The sequence below is a fragment of the Notothenia rossii genome (assembly GCF_949606895.1).
Source record: "Notothenia rossii genome assembly, chromosome: 11".
In the NCBI taxonomy this organism is placed as follows: domain Eukaryota; kingdom Metazoa; phylum Chordata; class Actinopteri; order Perciformes; family Nototheniidae; genus Notothenia; species Notothenia rossii.
This window is the reverse complement of record NC_136910.1, coordinates 17,937,645-17,957,204: the sequence shown is the minus strand read 5'-3', so window position 1 is coordinate 17,957,204 and position 19,560 is coordinate 17,937,645. Positions and strand designations below refer to the sequence as shown.

At 38.7% G+C, this 19,560-nt stretch overlaps 1 protein-coding gene across 3 annotated transcripts in view; it reads right to left on the bottom strand.

Annotated features, from left to right (window-relative positions):
* Positions 1-19,560, bottom strand: part of LOC307025604 (ankyrin-3-like) — a 163,024-nt gene that overhangs the window by 130,219 nt on the left and 13,245 nt on the right. The window lies entirely within an intron of this gene.

Below are 19,560 nucleotides of genomic sequence, written 5' to 3'. Positions count from 1 at the left end.
AAACCCAGAAATATTGTCTACATATATTGGCATTGCTTTGAGTAAAAGTTTATGTTGCACCATCATTAGGTCCAATTGTTTCCATTTCTTTATTGCCATCTTTATGTCCTGTAAATTATATAATTGTAATGTATAAACTCCATTCTGCTGTTACATTGCCATGAGACACACGTATGTTTAAATGAACTGGATTAAAGTGAGCATTGCCTTGCTTTAAAGGAGCCAAATAACTATTGACGGCTACAGTTTGTGAAACGGCTGATTGATTAAAAACAGTCGCAGTTAGTTAACTGGATGCACGGGGCAGGAAGCAACATACAGTGAATATGTAAATAGTTTAATTGAAAATGATTTGGGAAAACCTAAAACATAAAGAATGTTGTTACATGCAGGCTGCTGTGCACTTATGGGTACATTATTAAGATGCTGATGCATTATTCATAACAAACCGATATACTCTCATATGCTACAATCATACCTTAAGGGGATGACATTATAATGTCTCTGCAATTAGCTACCTTAGGGGGGAGCCCCAGCCCTAAATTAATGAGAAGTAAAAATAAAAATCCAAAGTGTTGCCTAAGGTGACAAAAAACCCATTTAAATGTAACAAAGCATCATGAAATAATATCAGCGAACAATTTTAAATGGCAAGATGTTCTTTAATGTCTCATTGTGTGTGTGTGTGTGTGTGTGTGTGTGTGTGTGTGTGTGTGTGTGTGTGTGTGTGTGTGTGTGTGTGTGTGTGTGTGTGTGTGTGTGTGTGTGTGTGTGTGTGTGTGTGTGTGTGTGTGTGTGTGTGTGTGTGTGTGTGTGTGTGTGTGTGTGTGTGTGTGTGATGAGTGCTGGTATGAGCTCATGTCGGTAGACTGCAGCCTTTGCATATTAACAGCAACGGAGAGGGGATGGGAAATGTGACAGTACAGCAGGCATGCTATTGGCTGTTTGGGATGTGAGAGGGCTGTAATTGGCTGCCTGGAAAGGGAGGTCCCACCCTCAACCTCACAATAACAAAGAGAAGAGGGGAGGATGTCGCAATACAACAACAAGCGTTTGATAGTAATTACATCTAGTATTATGGTATTTAAAGTGGTAAATATGGTAAGAAGAGCCTTCTGTTGGGCTTGGAGACGATTTATCACGGGAATAATATCACGGATGTGTGTGTAATCGTTAAGCGTAACTGCCAAGCTGCTATACAGCGTGTTGCCCAGATATTTCCCTCTGGGTGTGAGCCAAACAGTGAGCGAACATTTGGACATGACATTAACTGCAGTATGTAGTGTAAACAACACTCTACATGTAATTGACCTGTACATGATCACCATGTTATTATCTCCTCTAAATAACACTCAAGCTAATCACCCAAAAGATAATAGATGTATTACAATAAGTATAATCCGTTTCTAAGGTCGGTCGGTCCAACATTTTGTTCTCGATTGAAATACCTTGACAAGTCTTGGATGGATCCACAAGACATTTTTTAAAGAGATTCATAGTCCCCAGAGTATGAACCCTTCTGACCTAATCCCCTGATTTTCCCTTTAGTGACAGCATTTTGTCTCAGCAACAACTGTCAGATATATTTCCATGACACATTCATGTCACTGTAAGGATGAATTGTAATATCTTTGGTGATTTATTAACTTTTACAGTTTAAATTGTCCAATACTTTTGAGCTGCAATAATTAAAAATCCCTTTCAGCACCAGGTTTTATTTTGTGTTTATTGCAAATTATCTAAAGTTTGCCCGTTAGCACGTTATTCTAAGATAGTTGACGTGATATACATGCTCAACATTAGCATCTTAGCATGCCAATATTAGCAATAAGCTCAAAACACTGCTGTGTAATACACAAGCATGACTGTAGACCTATTGTGAAATGAATGTGTTTGTTTCTGAAAGTGAGATCATAAGAATATTGATACGCTATAGTGTTAGAGAAACTAACGATTCCCAATTATAATACTGAAGGTAAAGGAATACACAATACTACAACAGCCAAGTAACTAGAATGATAAGCTGGTTTAAGAGCAGCAGGTCAGATATTCAACTAAACCTGACAGATGCTGTTATCTGTATAAAAATAAAAAGATGTATCATGATGTCAACATGGTTGCCTAAAGTTGACATTATCTTCCCTGAAGTGTGCTCACTGTTTTGTGACAGGTGCTCAAACAGCCTTTAAACACAAAGTGAAATGTTGGCCTGAAGCTAATCGCAGGCCAAACTCCAGTCACTGCACCATAATAAGTCATCAGTCAGTGAAATGCTTCAGACAGGATTTATTGGACAAATCCTTAATTATCTCCATCTGTAAGAGGAGCTTATGATGTGGATGTACTATCCTTTAAAGGCTCTCTGTCTGTCCTGAAACTGGGATTAACAGCAGGTGATTCCTCTGTGCATGGATCAGAAATTATAAACGAGCCTGACAAAAGATGATTATGTTTAAAGGTTGAAGACTTTGGCTTGCTGTCTCTGGTGGTGTCTTCCCAGCCATACTTGACTGTCTCTTTCCCTCGCAGTGTCTCTGTTCAAAGGAAACAGCAACCTCAGGAGTAATGTCAGGCTCCAGATGTGGGTCAGCAGCAAAGATGCCAGTGTTGCTATATTTCTTTTTTTATTATCCGCTGCCTTCCTGTTCCCTTTTTTCTCGTTTCTGCTCTGTCTGTCCTTCATCAATCTTTCTGTCCCTAAACAATGCTAATGCTAACCATCGCCTGCAGCAAACTGCTCAGTGCATACAGCCCGTGAAACTGCAGTTAATCAAGTCCTGGGTAAGTGTGTGTTACTGGCCTCCGCAGGGGAGGAACAATACCGCACTGTTGGAGAGGAGGAATCAGAAAAATTAGGCTCTTTTCATGGATGTACTGTAACAACTTCATGTAATATTCTCAGTTGGAAAGTTGACCTACAATCATCATCAAACAATGTGGCATTTCTGATATGTTATGTTGCCAACCAAAGGTCCAAAACCCAAATATATGAATATGATTGCTGCAATAAATCAGCAAAAAATCTACATTCAATAAGCTATAAACAGCAAAAATACTTTAATATTGTTGCTGCAATGCTACATTAACGATTTATCGACTAGACTTCTTGTTCCGCTAAAATAATATTAGAGATTGTTTCTAGATAAATAAACATCAGGTTTTTTACCAAGGTGAATTTACAAACTGCAACGACCTGCAACCAACAAAAAACCTGATTAAGAGATATTATTTGTATCCAATTATAAGTTGAATAATTTGTGTTTGTTTATAATCTTGATTTAATGTCAGAAATGCGAAAAATACCCAACAATACAAAACAGTTAAATATTGAAAATGTAGTTCTGTTTCCACTAGTCTGACGGTGTGCATCTCAAACTGCTGCTTTACACAGGGGTGTGTTGGAGGTTTATTTACAGATATACATGATAAAAAAAGCAAATATATAGAGAGCATTTCTCCAACAGTTGAAACAATTAATACATAATAATAATAATACACAATAAATGTTCTATTGTTTCTCTATTTGAACAAACAACCTGATCTGTGCCAAGCCTTGAATACGGAACAAAACATAGACAGGTGCACGCTTAAACACAGTGAGCACACAAACACACAGAAACCACTGGAAATGACTCTTATGAATGTTCTCTAAGGATTGGTAATGGGAGGCAACACACACACACACACACACACACACACACACACACACACACACACACACACACACACACACACACACACACACACACACACACACACACACACACACACACACACACACACACACACACACACACACACACACACACACACACACACACACACACACACACACACACACACACACACACACACACACACACACACACACACACACACACACACACACACACACACACACACACACACACAGACGGTTGGTTGTTGTTTGTTTGTGCCTAATGGATCCGGGACGGGCCGCCCAACCAGAGGAAGGGAAGAAAGAGTGTGTTTATGAGTAGTGTGTGTGTACGGGAAAAGATGAGATTGAACTGCCGTGAGTACAGCTTCCAGTTTCACAGTCAAAACCTAGGTGAAGTTGACCCTATGAGTTTACCTCACCTTTATTTGTCTTTATGTTAATCACTACAATAAACTGTATTAAATTGTTTACACTACAATACTTAATTTTATATTTGTTGTCCTATATATATATATATATATTTATATATATTAGGGATGGGAATTTGAAAGCAAATGTATATTCGAATATTCAACCCCCAAAAAAACGGTTAACCGATTAACCGAAATGTACATATCCTATTAAAAAAAAAAAATGTGGGAAAAGAATTTACAAAAAACATGTTGAAATAAGTATAGAAACCAAGTCGAATTTGTCAAATGTATTGAACTGGTGATCACAGTTTGAACAGTTATAGGCCTACAGCTTTCATGCTTAAAACATAACTTGTTTTTTAAATGAAAGAGGGATCATACACGAACAACATAACGGGTTAGGGTAACGTAACCCTATTACAACAGAGGTCAACCACCTATAGCAGGGCCTATGAACAGAATGCAGCTATTCAATACTCATTCTTGTTTAAGAATATGAGCACGTCTACTCAGGGGAGAGGCGGGTGCGGAGGCGATTCACATTCAGGCCAGCTGTAGAGAAGACCCTCTCAGCAGGAATTTGGGCATAAAATGAGGTTTGAGTCTGCGTGATCTGCGAGTAGGGAGGGGCAGCAGCCATATCATTAGCTAGAACTAGCTAGATCTGATGGATTTGGACATAAACGCGAGAGAGATCAGCATGCTCCGTTTAGCTATTGCACTGTCGTATACATTGAATTATTCCATTTGATAATATGTAATCAACTTAGCCACCCCTCCCAAAAAATAATAATAATAATTGGAATATTCGATTAATCGTTCCCATCCCTAATATATATATATTGTGTTGCATTGTTGGAGGAGCTCTGGACTTAAGATTGTCATTGCCATTTCTACACTGCAGCATCTGTGCATATGAAAAAAAGCCCTTGAACCTAACTCACCTAGTGAAAATAGTGAGAGAGTAACCAAGGACATAACAATCAGGTAATTATAAGCTTATATAATGTGCAAACATAACAAATAAAAGTAAGTGGATACAGTATTGGGAAATGAATTGCACAATGCTACAATATGCCCAAATAAGTAAATGAGTGACTGTAGCTGGTGTCGTATGTTTCTAGTGGTGTCTGGCTCCCTCTAGTGGCAATCTCAGAGTATCACAGTTTTTCATCGCAAACGTCATAAACCCCATTAATGATTTAGGCATACATGATGGAGGAAACCTTTTTAGCTCTTACAGTAAATTACAGTACTGTAGAAGATCATATGAGAGTGGGAAATCATTCCAATACATGTGAGTTGCCTCTTAGATGGATTCAAATACATATTAGGGCGTTTTGGAGATCTGAAAATGTGTGTCAGTGTGCTTTACTATTGAGGGTGTTTTTTTGTATTTATGTTTACTTACTACAATGTGTACTATATGCAGTTATTTTTATGACCACTGAGAGGCAGCATCGCGCCGAGAGAAAAGAGAATCACAGTTAGGAAGCAAGTGGATTGTTGTTGTTTTAAACTCACTTCCTTAAACTGACATTAATAGTTAAAGTAGTGTTAAATCAGAAATATGGCTTTTCTTCAGTAACACTTAGCAATCAGTCAAAGCCAGTCACACTACTCAAAATGTTATATTTACCTCAGGTTTGACGACACAATTATACTTTTAAGACATTTTCATGCACTGAACCCAGGTGACCCTCGTAACTGCTGTGCTGTAAACAGATTTAAATTGCAGCGGATGTCCAATTTAATTTGGCATGTGCTGCAGTTAGTGCTTGATTAGAATATAGAGCTCAGACCTGTATCAATAAAGCCTCTGCACAGCACTCCACTTAGCATCTCCCAGCTGACAGGAACACAAACAACTGCCAGCTTTTAGAGTAGAGTGTTACAGTTTGTGCACTCACTTTCCTTTAATATGGAAATGGTTTTGTCCTTTTTTGTAATAACATTTTACAACATGTCAAACATGTCCTGCTCTGTGGCATTGTACATCATTTGTTTCTCTTTACATCTATTTTCTTTATTTTGAATTGATGTGATTGTGCTTGAAATGTAGTTTTAACCCACTGATTTGAATAAAAAAAGTAGGTTGATTTACTATGTTTCAAATGTTGCATCATGGTACTATCAACAGGTAAAGGACAAATGGTTATTTTTGTTCACTTTACGTATATACCCTAAAATATTATATTTTTAAAACAAACCATTAACACACTAGGCTTCCTTCAGCTTCTCTGGCTCTCTGCATGTGTCTATATGTACACAGTATGTCTTTGATGTAGCTAATCGTGGTAGCATTTTGTTCCATTGCACCTCTGTATTCTCCAGTCTAATTAAAGCCAACATCCCCTGTTAAGACACAAGAGGAGGTGGATCTGTTTAGGCACTGAACATGCTTCAAAGTTATTATTAAATAATGTTTCCAGCTGCGCACAGCTCCAGGTGGGTGAGGGCTTCAGCATCAGGACATTAGCATTGTGAAATCTGATGTTCTTTTAAAGTTTCCCTCAAGAAATTTCTTTCACGGATCCTTTTTACATTTTCCGGGATTTGTTACACAGTTTAGTGTATTCAGAGGCACACGTATAATGAGGATAAAGTAACAAAAAAGGCATTGCTAGTTCCAGCTAATACAATCCTTTTGGGACAAAACTCAAAGAGCTGAGCTGCACTAGAGGCATGTAAAGCCATCTCACCACAGTAGCAGTTTTTCTTCACTAGTTTTAAAGAGGAAATGTAGAATAAGGTTGTGCTGTGGTTCCCTGCTTCGTAATTTATCTCTACGAGTCTCTTTGAGCTTTTTTGTAACCAATATCAAGCTGTATTTGTTCCTTATCTTTTCAAAACACGGGTGAACCTGCTGATTGTTGGGTCTTATCACACAGGACAGGGCACACGGATGTCCTTTTGTTAAACAGCGATGCTCCTGCAGTTGTCAAGTCCGCACCCTGACAGCCTTATTGCTTCATTATTTGTTTAGTGTGTGTGACGGTGCAGACAACCTTGCAACTTTTACACCAATGATCTAAAACAGAAAGAAGGATGGGGGCCTATGTTAGGCCAATCTACGGTCAGTACAGGCGACAAGATGCTTCTTCAATGTTGTTTGATGTTTTATAAATGAAAACAAGGTCTTTGTCTCTCAGATCAATGTGTGTGAGAGTAACAGCCTTCAGTGAGTTCAACACCTCAAATAACAGCAAAAGTCATGGCATCCGTGTGACAGTGTGTGTGTAAGGTCAAGTCTGGTGTGATTTAGATCACTGATTCACCTCAAGTGACTGCTCAATTGCATATTTTATCTTCAAAAAATTTGCAGACTTTTCATAAATTAGAGCTGGCTGTATTGGATTTTTAAAGCCAGATAGTTACATTGATTTTCTCGATTTTAAAATGTTTGTTAATGCAAACAAAAGTAGTTCTTATTCATTTGATAGTAGTCAATAGGGACACGTAACATCAGTTGAACAAAATAATTCGACCAACGTAATATTAATGAAATATCTTTCATTCCGAACATGAACATCACTTAAATATTTGGTGATAAATATAAAGCTACATTAATCAATATATGACTATGGGTCAAATAAAATACATCACTCGTAGTGACACCTTTTATGTTTTCGTTCAGTCTCACAATTTTCCTTAAACATCGGTTTTAAGAGAAGCAGAGGGCTGTTTTCAAAAGGAGAAACTCTGAACCTGCTCAACAGCAAAAAGCAGACGGATCAGTTAGAGACAAGCCAATAGATAATACGTTTGTATGGTAGCTAATGAGTGAATATTAGTCTAACATTCATCAGGTAGACAGAAAAACGACTCCATATTAGTGTTAGATATTGCTTTGCCAACAAGCTGTGTTTCCCCTAGGATGGAGTCATAGCAGCGGTGCTAAGGCACGTGGGCCCAGCATAATGTGAGCGCGGAGCGAGTGGATTTGTTTTGTATTTTCACGTGCGAAGCGCTCCCCGCCAATTTATTTCTATGTGTCTGCCAACACAAGAAAGGCTCTTGAGGCCTAGTGCCAGGGCCGGTTCTAGACAATTTGCAGCCCTAGGCGAGATTTTATATATAAAGAATACATGAAAAATCTCTACAAAAAGACAAATACACTACCAAAACAGAAACGTATTGACATAGGTAATATACGTCAAAATGGCTTCAAATGTATTCAGTATTGTATGAACATGTTTGAAATGGGGGGTGTACGTCACATCCTCTAGGGGGGTCTGGAGGTATGCCCCCCGGGAAGATGTTTTTGAACATTTTAAAGTAAAATGCTTCAATCTGGTGCACTTTGAGCACACAATTACTAGAGACCTGATCTAGGGGTGTACCATTGTGCCTTACGATTTATTACTGGATGTGGATATCGAGTACACCATTGCACTTTATATGCTGCTGCTAATTGGCCATCTTTGTCTGCTCGCAGACTTTCCCATTGGTCGGGTTTTATTTATAAATCTCTGCTTGGGTTGGTTCCCTCCTACATTTGCACATATATGTGTCAAAGAGAAAGTCTAGATGGCCTGCGGTCCCAAGATTTTATTCAGATTCTGGTTCCTACAGTGAGAAAACTGGGTAAAACAGCTTTTAGATAGGCTGCCCCCAAAGTTTGGAACAATGTTCAGAAGGAGGTGAAACTCTCAGATGTAATCACTATGGGGGAATTCAGGTCCATCTTAAAGGACAGAGAACACGACACCATTGGTAGATGTGAGTGCTCGTATGTCCTAAAATCGTTTAAAATGTTGCCAGTTTTTAATGATTTTTAATAGTTTGTTTTACTTTGCATATTGACTGGCTAATGTGCTGGTGCGCTCAATCCTAATTTTCGGCCTGTAAATTTAACACCCTTTTCACCCCGGTTGCACTTTTCATTTGCCCTGTACGATGGGCCCTGTAAGTGATGGAAATGGTAGTCTAAGTTATCTCAGTGGGTCTCAAACGTTTTGACCACAAATGATGTAAATACATATTTCCAAGGCACTCCTTTATAATTATTAGGATAAATAAAAACAGGTTTGAAATCATTCCAATGTATACTATAGGACAGTAAACCAAAAATATCGTTTAAAGTTGGAGAGATACAAAAATATGCATAAATAAATACATGTTAACTGGTAAAATAAGATATGAATGAACAACAACAATAAAAAAAGTTACATTTATTTGTTATTGGTTATGTTCATATACTTATTAGATTATTGAAATGTAAACCAATCTTTTTCATACGGGTGTTTTTAGAGTTGTACCCCCTTATATATATATCCTTTACATGCTAACAGCTTGCTCTGCTGCCCTTAAGTGGCCAAAAGAAATAATGTTTTAACACCACATAGGGACATTGAGCACATGCAGGTAAAGACCAGTTATAATGAACTTGAGATAGTTTTACTTTCTAAAAATGTAAATGTCTTAAATCTCGTGTTTTTGGTTTGTTAGTCTGTTTTTCAGCGTGATTGCTGGAAAAACGACATGTCTGATATTCATGAAACTTGATGAAAGGGTGTAGCATGAACAAATGAAGAACCCATTACATTTTGGATCAGGTCCAAATCACTTGGCGAATACACAAATGATTTTTTGCATCAATGTTGTTTCCACATTACCACTAAAGCCATGAAGGCAAAAACATGCCTGGGTGGGGTTCTGTGCTCACAGAGTGCCGTTCTAGTTTTGTATTTTCTTTACATCATTTGGTTTCCAAATAAATTGTTTAATAGTTAAACATTGGATGTCAATGAAAGGCAGGATATTTTTCCTCTACATTTAACAGTTATTATAAATAAAATGTCCATTTTACTGCATAACCAACATTTATTAAACTTAATTTAAATATGTTTGTCATCAGCTTTCAAGCACCAAAGCAATTTTTTCTAATTTGTGTTTTTTGTAACTTTTTATTATTGCTCATGATTAACAATATCCATACTAGCATCAATAACTCATATTGGTCTGGCTCCCCTTTGATGTGACTCAGCTGTCACTAATTAGAAGTGTTCTTATTGGTTAGACGTTACGTAATGACCTTCCTCTGTTCTGTTGTCTCAGTTACTCCCTCTCTCTTGCTGTTTCTCTTACACTTGATTTATTTCTCTCTTCCTCCTTCAACTCTGACAAAGCAGAATTCAGATATCTGACACCCTACAAATGGATTTAAAGACTGGATAAGGAAACGTTTAAGTTTGGAATACTCTTACACTAAAGTGGCTGTTGGATGGTGATGCAGTCGGCCTGCAGGATTAGATCATGTTGGAGCAGTTAGGGTGTGGCCTGCCCAGACGCTCCATGAAGAGAGAAAAAAGCCCATTACTAAGAGATGATGTGGGGAGACTGCTGCTATGGTAGAAATTATACATGCTCCCTCCCTCTGTCCTCCAGCAGTACTGCAGCTGATTCATGCTCAAATGTCAAAGCAGGATAATCACATGAGAATAAAAAACTGCTGCTTCTCAAACGACCTCTGGCCTCGAGATATGAGACATAATGGAGGACGCAGATGTGAAAGATATAGTGTGATGTGATTTCTTTATTTTTTCTGGAGTCTACACATACTATTAATACTTGGTTATTGATTATTAATAAGAATAAAAAACATTATAATACCTTAAAGGTCACCTATTATGCAAAATCCACTTTTTCATGTCTTTCATACATTAACACGTGTGTAAAAAGATTCTCTCACTTTTTCTTTTTGTCCATTTATATAAAAACCTGTCAGAAAATGAGCTGATCAGATTTTGGCCACTTTATGATGTCATAGCGATGATTTGGCTTGTGTAACCATTAGCCAATCAGCAACCAAGGTAACCCCCCCCCTTATCACCTGAATATCCTCCAAGAGCACCATTGTGTTCTTTTTAACCAAATCTCTCTCAGAGGGGCGTGGGGAGTGGCTCCTTATTTTCATCTAAAGTAACAGACATAGAATCAGCACTAACAGGGCTGAAACAGAGGGGATTATGGGTAATGCTGCAATGATCTGTTTGGTGTTTGGAGCCAAACACTTCAGAGACATGTTTTGTATATATCTGAGACCTGTAATATATCGATGAAAAACAGTATAATAGGAGACCCTTAAGTCTGTCGATGCATTTGTCGAGATAACATTTGAGCTTGGGAATTAATTAAATGATTATCAATTACCAAGAATAATTGCAGTAATAGCAATATTATAGTCAAAACTTTTACTAACTAGTAACAACTAACTCAATTATTGACAATCATTTCTGCTTGGTTACCAATAAATAAACTGTAGTCTGAGGTGTCACTGTGAGTATGATACATAACTTGTTGGATATACAAACACTGTGAAGCTTAGGGCAATCAAATAATACAACTTATTGATACCAGAAGATTAGATTTGCTTTTCTTAGTTTTAGAAAAACGATGAGATTTACACCCTTTGTTGCTGATTTGAAACAAAACAATCATTTTTTTAGATTTTTCTATAAATGTAATCTTTAGCTTCATGATTAAAAAGGGCTTTGTAGGAAAACATGTTTGTATCCTTTAAATTACGGCACCAAAAAAAGATGAATTGTTCTTATTTAAAGCTCCCATGTCATGCTTTTCCGGTTATTACCCGTCCCCTTGTGTGTTATGAAGGTTTTTCTACATGTAAACGGTCTGCAGAGTCAAAACCCTTAAAGTACACCCTGTAGCGAGTAAAACTCTAACACAGAAAATACCTCCCCACAACGCCTCCTTGGTGAAACGTCATCATCCATTTGATTCTTCCGGGTACCTGCTTACGAAAGCACGTACCCGGAACTAAATGGGCCAACCCGTGGAGCCGTTACGTTACGTCCGCGGAGCCGTTGCGTTAAGCCCCCGCTGATTGGTCCAAATTGACCAATCCACACACACACACACACTCAGTGCATGCAGCTCTGCTGATCTCTCCTCCCTGGCTGCAGGCTGATAACAGACAGTTGGGATCGCGGCAAAATTCTCTCTGCAGACCCATTCTCACAGCGTTTATCAACCTTTTTCTTACTCAATATCAAGCTACACTTATTGTTTTTATTTCGGCTGTGACTTTGTGTGTGTTCAGGTTGAGTTTGGCTGTGTTTGGCTGTGTATCGCTAAACAAGGAAATCACACCTCCACGGAGCTCAGCGCGATTCGTACCGACCAATCAGAGCACACTGGGCTCTCAGGGAGGGGGGGGAGCTGCAGCGAGCCGTTTAGTGGAGAAAGTGAATACTGCTGAATACACATACTTTACAGAGATGCTGTATGCGAAACCAATGTGAGTTTGGAAAATTGCACAGTATTTTTCTATTTTAGTATACCTCAACAATGGAATTATGATCAGTGGAAATGGCCATGACATGGGACCTTTAAAGGCCGCACTGCTATAACCTGTCAACATTAGCGAACTCCCTCTCACACCAGATACTCCTAATTGTGTGTAATTGGCTACAAATCTCATCAGGACCAATCAAGGAGGCACTACTCAGCAGCGAGTATCAACAAGGTGCTTTGTGAGGATTAGTGTGTCATCTCCATGGAGACTGATGAGGCTGATGACAAGTGATACTGAGATAAAGGTGACAAAAGGGTGGAGGAGTACAGCGCTATGTGAGGACAAATGAGGAGACTTCAATACGACATGAAATGATATATTCCTCCCCCACAACATCTTCTTCTGTAACTCTATAACGAGAGTTACTGGGACAAACCCAGAAATCGGAACGGGTAAATAAAGAAAAAGTAAATAAGTAGAAATGTGGAAATATATATCAAATCAGATTTGCCCGTTTGGGTAATCATTTATTTATCTGTAACTGAGGTCACCTCCGGTCTCCTGCTGGCGCTCTGCCAACTGTCTCCTAGGCAACCGGATACACGAGCCACAAATAGCATCTCACTGCCAAGTATTCCTTCGCCGTGTAGGGGGCATATCAAACCACATCACAACCCTTCACATTTCAATTCCCTCCACAACGACAAATAGATCTCATTGGTTAGAACAAAAGGCAAACCAATTTTTAAAATCCTCTTTGTTCCTGATACATTTTGTTGGCATTTTTATTTATTTTTATTTAAATGTCTTTCTTTTTTTCTGATAAAAACATTTATTGTTTGAATAGTTTTTTCCATAGAGGGAAAAAATGTAAATGTAAAATAAATGAAGAGGATTGAAACAATCTTTATACATAACATATTTGAGAAGTGATTTAACTTTTGGTAATTTAACTACTTGTTATCAGGGCAGATACTAGGGTCTGTTTTGTCTGGTTAAAAAATAAAATTGGTTTTAAGAAAAACATAAATGAATGTATTAAGGATAATTGTATTTTGTTTCATTTTATTTCATTTCATTAAATTATGAAAATGGATTTACCCACAGATTGTTTTGTTTTTGGGCTGTGAGATATGTTAATAGTTAAGTTGGGTGTGTTTTCTGGTAAGTTACAGCTCAGGTGATAAATACATATTAATTGAAAAAACATATGTTTATTTCATGTTTTACAACCACAGCCTTAGTTTAATAAAAATGATGCAAGTTTGATAAATTCTGAGTCTACTCGATACAAGAGTACAAGTATTTTTGGCCAACACAGCATTATTTGAAGCCTTTTTCAGGCTCAACAGCACTGAGGGGGGCCCAGTGATCACTCAGTGTAATGAGTCAACTTCAGAAACCCTCATGTTAAATTACAAAGCATTTGAAAAGAGCATGACACTTTCATGCGTTCGTCTTTGGAGAACAAATCCTAATTCCTCCACACACACACTCTTCTGAAACTGTGCTCTAATCCAGTGGTTCTCAAACGTCTTTCAATGATGTACCCCCTTTAAAAAACAAATTCAGCCAAGTACCCCCTGATCAGCGCAAAAACAATGTTAGGGAAGAAATGCCTATATAAAGAGGTACAGTACAGCGCTGCACCATCAGTGTCTGATTTATTAAAACAACAACATTGTAACTGAGAAACACTTAAATGCTACATTTCAAATGTTTACAATCCATCACTGAATTCATGGCAAACCAATTTTAACGTCATGCAATAACACTAAAACAGCATTAGTTGCATTGAACTGATCTTTTTAATAATAAATTGTGCTTACAATTTAGTGAGAAACATGGGCTTGTGCTTCACTGAGGATCTTTGTTATTCTCAGTGACAGGAAGGCCACTGCAGTTATTACACTTTGCGTTTTGAAATATGTGTAACTCTGCTAATATAAAACCCACACTGCTCAAACTTTGTTACTTTTCCTAAAATTGGTATTTTCTTTTCATATTATTTTTTTCATTAACATAAAATAAATCTCACGTACCCCCTGCAGTACTCCAGCGTACCCCCATTTGAGAACCACTGCTCTAATCCATGTGGAATGATAACCCTCTCTGACATTATTAAAGGTTAATTAGACTTGAACTTCCCATTATAGACACTGATAGCTCATCCTAATCCATTTATTCACACACATACTGCATGTATCTTCCATACAAACACACACTCTCAACAGGATGCAGTCACTTCAGGACGGGTACCCTGACCTAACTCTGGTGGCCATATGCAAATGACCCTGGTGATGACACTTTGGCTGGCTGTCATGGCAACACATCAAGTAGCAGGCATGTGGCTACTAGCAGGGGACGATGGGAGGAGGAGGAGGGAAGAGGTAAAAATAAAAAGAGAAAGGCATGAAAGATGGGGGAGTGAAAACGGAAGCAAGGGTAATGAGAAAAAGTATGAAGTGATGAAGGAGGGGAAAGAGTAGATAATGATCTTGTAAACTGTAGGGGTCTCCAGGTGGCAACTAATGCATTTTCCTCTCTATAAAAAGGGATGGTTATGACATTTTAATTCCATATGAGATATTTTTTCATGCTGGGGTGTTTGGACTATTATAACATGTTATGCCTAAACCTTTTTTTTTTTTTCTGGATATGCGGGAATATTATGGCAAAACTTTAGACATTGGTTTGTTTGTAGCCCTACTGGGGGCCTTGTTTTACAGTATATTAGTTTTTTCAATTTGCGCGTAAAAAAACTGAAAGAAAAACATTTAAATATTGCAAACAATTGTCTGTGCTTTGCTGAGGTGGAAGAAGGTTGTATAAGAATAAAAGCCAAATGAGAAAAAGTGCATGGACGTACTTTATATATTATATTATCTATTTAAAAAAGATCAACATTTAAATCAAGTACACTACATAATTACTTGATTTGTGTAAAATACCTAAAAAATAATATGAATAAAATGTAAAAGTCACAATGTCTAAATGACATGTTATATAGGGATGAAGGTCAAAATTAGACGCAGATGCCGCACCGCCATTCATATTAATCGTGGTCATAATATAATGTTAGTTTTATACTACTTCAGCTAAAACAAAGTGGTTATTGCAACTATTTGTGCTCGAGCTGTGTAATGAAACCAATCCTTTTATTGATCATGTGTGCTGTTTTTGTGCTGATTTGACATGACAGATATTAGTGTGTGTGCATGCGTAAGTGACAGACAAATAGACCGAAACAGTAAAAGAGAGACGTAGCTCCTTTGAATGTGTTCTGTTTGTTAGGAGGATGCTACTCATATGAAACAAAGAACACAGATTCTGCGTGTTTGTAACATGCGGCCTTAGCTCTATGGTGTCACATGACATGATTGAAGATGGCACTATTAACTGTAAGCAAACAAAGACTTCACCAGTAAAACACACACGTGCAGAAAGTGATGACGTGGTCTCAGTGAGCGGTCTCAGGACCAGCCAGTAAACTCAATGTTCTCAGAAACCACTCTCCCTTCTGCTTCTCTTTTACATCATTACAACATCTCCTCCTCTTTCTTCCTTACTTTACCCTCAATCGTTTGTACTATTTCATCTGCCTTCAATAAAGGAGGCAGTGAGTCCATACAGTAGCATCCCACTGACGGACACAGATCAGTTAGGGCTTCCATGGCAGGATGACACTTCCAGTTTGACATTTTTGGGAAATCGACACACACACACACACACACACACACACACACACACACACACACACACACACACACACACACACACACACACACACACACACACACACACACACACACACACACACACACACACACACACACACACACACACACACACACACACACACACACACACACACACACACACACACACACACACACACACACACACACACACACACAGTTAGTGAACAGCTAAAATACAGTGCCCAGAGAGTATTGTGGGGGTCAGGTGCCTTGCCCAAGGGCACCTCTCAAAGTAAGAGTTCACACTCCTAACATGGCCCTACAGAGTGAGCTGCTGTCACCAAGAATAGCCGTATTTGCTAAGAGTTAAATAAGAAGATTGATATCAATCACCTTTGTACGCAAAAGCTGGCAACAGAAGAAAATCTAGCCTTGATAACCAATGTCTTATTTGCCAAACCAAATGTATGTGAAATGTGTAGCCATGCCAACATACTGGTTTTGCTAAGGATTTAAGAGTGGAGCCAAGAAAATACAAACTTTGATGTTGGGCCATAGGATTGGCCACTGTCTCATGTCACAACTGAGTGGTGCAATGATCACTTATTTTTGTAGGCCGACCAGGATGTTAGCATCACATGGGGTCTCTTGACAAAAAGCAATGGGATTTCCTCGTTGGATTCCATTAATGCATAAAATAAACTTTGTGGCCAACACACTTTTATGATACTTATCACATTTTGTTTAGCAGGATAATCTCCACATGTTCACACAACTTAATTTTTGAAATGTGAATACAATCGTCAGAAATAAATAGCTTTCGTATGCTGTAACCAAACTAAATAACGGCCGAATGTCTGAGCGTCACCACCGCTAAGCTTAAGGCAGACTCCTGTACGGCGTGATGACGTTTGGAAGACAATTTAGTCTTTACGACAGCCGTAATTATGACACATTGAAGCCTCACACATTCATGAATGGAAAATGTTCTAGTTCTAGTGCTTCTTCCATTTGAACAAATACGTTAAAAAAACCATTGACTTTGAGATGAAGGTAATGGAATTGGAAAAATGCTAAGTCTTCTCTGGGTTTTTAGGAATTATTAGTGCATTTCCTTATGCCAGTCAACTCTATGAAGTGGGCGGATTCAGATCAGGACCCAGGTGACTGAGGAGAGGTACATTTGACAAAAAACATTGTATAGTACTACTTAAATGCTGATAATAACATTTCTAAGAATCCTGATTACCTGAACATAGAACATAGCTTTCTTGGCTAAGACATGTGGTAACCTAAGTATACCACAAGCCTGTAAATAAAGAGTAAAAACCAATGTGGGTTAAGACGTCTGACCTGAGTGACTGAACTGTCCATATTTCTGCCTGGTATAACATCTTTGTATAGCTTCTCTCTAATGGAAGTAAAAGCAGTTGGCAATCAACTTCCTGGCAACTTCGATATTCAGATAAAACAATGACAAACAACAAAAGAGGCGTAGAAGGATTGAGAGGGGAGGAGGTAATGGTGGATGTGGAAATAGAGAGTGGTACAAAGGATGAGAAAGAAAAGAGATATGAAATAAACATGCGTATATGTGATTTGAGATAGAGCAACAGACAGCCAGGGCAGACTGGATGACGTTCAGTGACAAATATGAAGGAAAAGAGATAGATGGTTTCCTGTGAAATGATTACATCACCTTCTGCATGCTCCTGTTGCCATGGCTACAGAGTCACATTAGTCTGGCACCTTCACTTAGCCTTTGTCTGAGCTCCATCCATGAACTCCAGGCTTTTCACTTCATTTTATTTAAATGAAAGAGGGTCTCATATCTGACTATTCTCTCGTATCATATTCCCCTCCTCCCAGGCCATGGTGAGAGCGCTTCAAAGATATGATTTGAATGCACTTTGGAGATACGCCAAGTAGTTCTGCATGGCATGCTTCATTACAGAAACAGTTTGGTAAGAGGCCAATGTGGTAATGCACACAACACTTTGAGTAACTGGATCTCCTCCATGTTTCCATTAAAGGTCCCATGTCATGCTTTTCCGGTTATTACCCGTCCCCTTGTGTGTTATGAAGGTTTTTCTGCATGTACATGTAAACGGTCTGCAGAATCACAAACCCTCAAAGTACACCCTGTAGCGAGTAAAACTCTAACACAGAAAGGACCTGTCTATGCTGCCCCAGAACGCCTCGTTGGAGATTTCTCTTTTTCTTCCTGGGTACAGTGACGTGCCCATACCCAAATTGACCCATTGGTCCAAATGGACCAATCCGTGGAGCCGTTACGTTACGCCCGCGGAGCCGTTACGTTAAGTGTGTGTTCGGGCTGGGTTTCGCTGTGTCTCGCTGTCTCGCAAACTGCCACTGGGCTCATAGGGAGGGGGGGCAGGAGCTCCAACAAGCCGTTTAGGACAGAGAGTGAATACACATACTATACAGATGCCGTATGAGAAATAGGGATGCTCCGATCGATCGGTCACCGGTCGGCCGATACTCACTCTCTACCGATTGATTGGTGCTCTCTAAACATGCCGATCGCGAGAGCCGATCGCATGACGTAAAATACATGACACTTTTCTCTGTGCGCGGCAAAACAAGCTCGCCAAAGTGGCGTCACCGGTCTGGCATTATTTTAAGGTGTCCGAAAAAGACAGTAAAATAGCGGTATGCAACGTGTGTGAAGCAGAAATCCTGTAGCTCCGCATACCATATGACTGCATTTCTTTCTCAGATCAATTTATTGAAATAATCTTTAAAGGTCTATGGCGGACCATTTAATCAGTTCGTGAATATTTTTATATTAGCACAATGTTGGCAGTGCTTGATATAGGTACTTTTCACATTTTAATTGTGAAGTTCTATCTTCTTTAATCCCATTTAGAAAGTTTCAACCACATTTCTTTTGTTGCAGAATAGTTTTTCATTATTACCAGGTCAGGACCCCAGAGCTCTACCTTGTGGGAGCTGTTCACATTAGCAGATAATAAATGAATGTGCCACAGCGCTGTATTGCTGGTGTAGCATCTAAACAGTGATCTATAGCTGACACTCTGCCAGCTTTTCTGCAAACCTTCTGAAACTGCTACTGCTTAGTCAGTCACTATAGCATTAAGCTAATTCACCCGCTGTATGGAGTTTGTGCATATTTTACATTTCACTACTTCAGTGTATTACTAGAGGAAGCATGTCCCTCAGCAATAACCTTATTCAGCAAAATGATTTATTACTTTTGTACCTGCTACACCGGCATCAAATTCAAGCTGTATGTTTGGTTTTCATATTCTGAAGTGAGCCTTGGGAATAAGCTATAAAAATGACTACTAGCTCAATATGTTCGCCACTGTGCAGAAACGCACTCGCACAAAACTCACCTTTTCTATGTAAGCTGATTCAACTTAACCCTTTTAGCTTGGATTAGAAGCACAAACTGTATCAAACCATGTCATGTTCATTGCTTTCTTTGTATTCATAGTGAACTCGGTAGAAATACTGTAC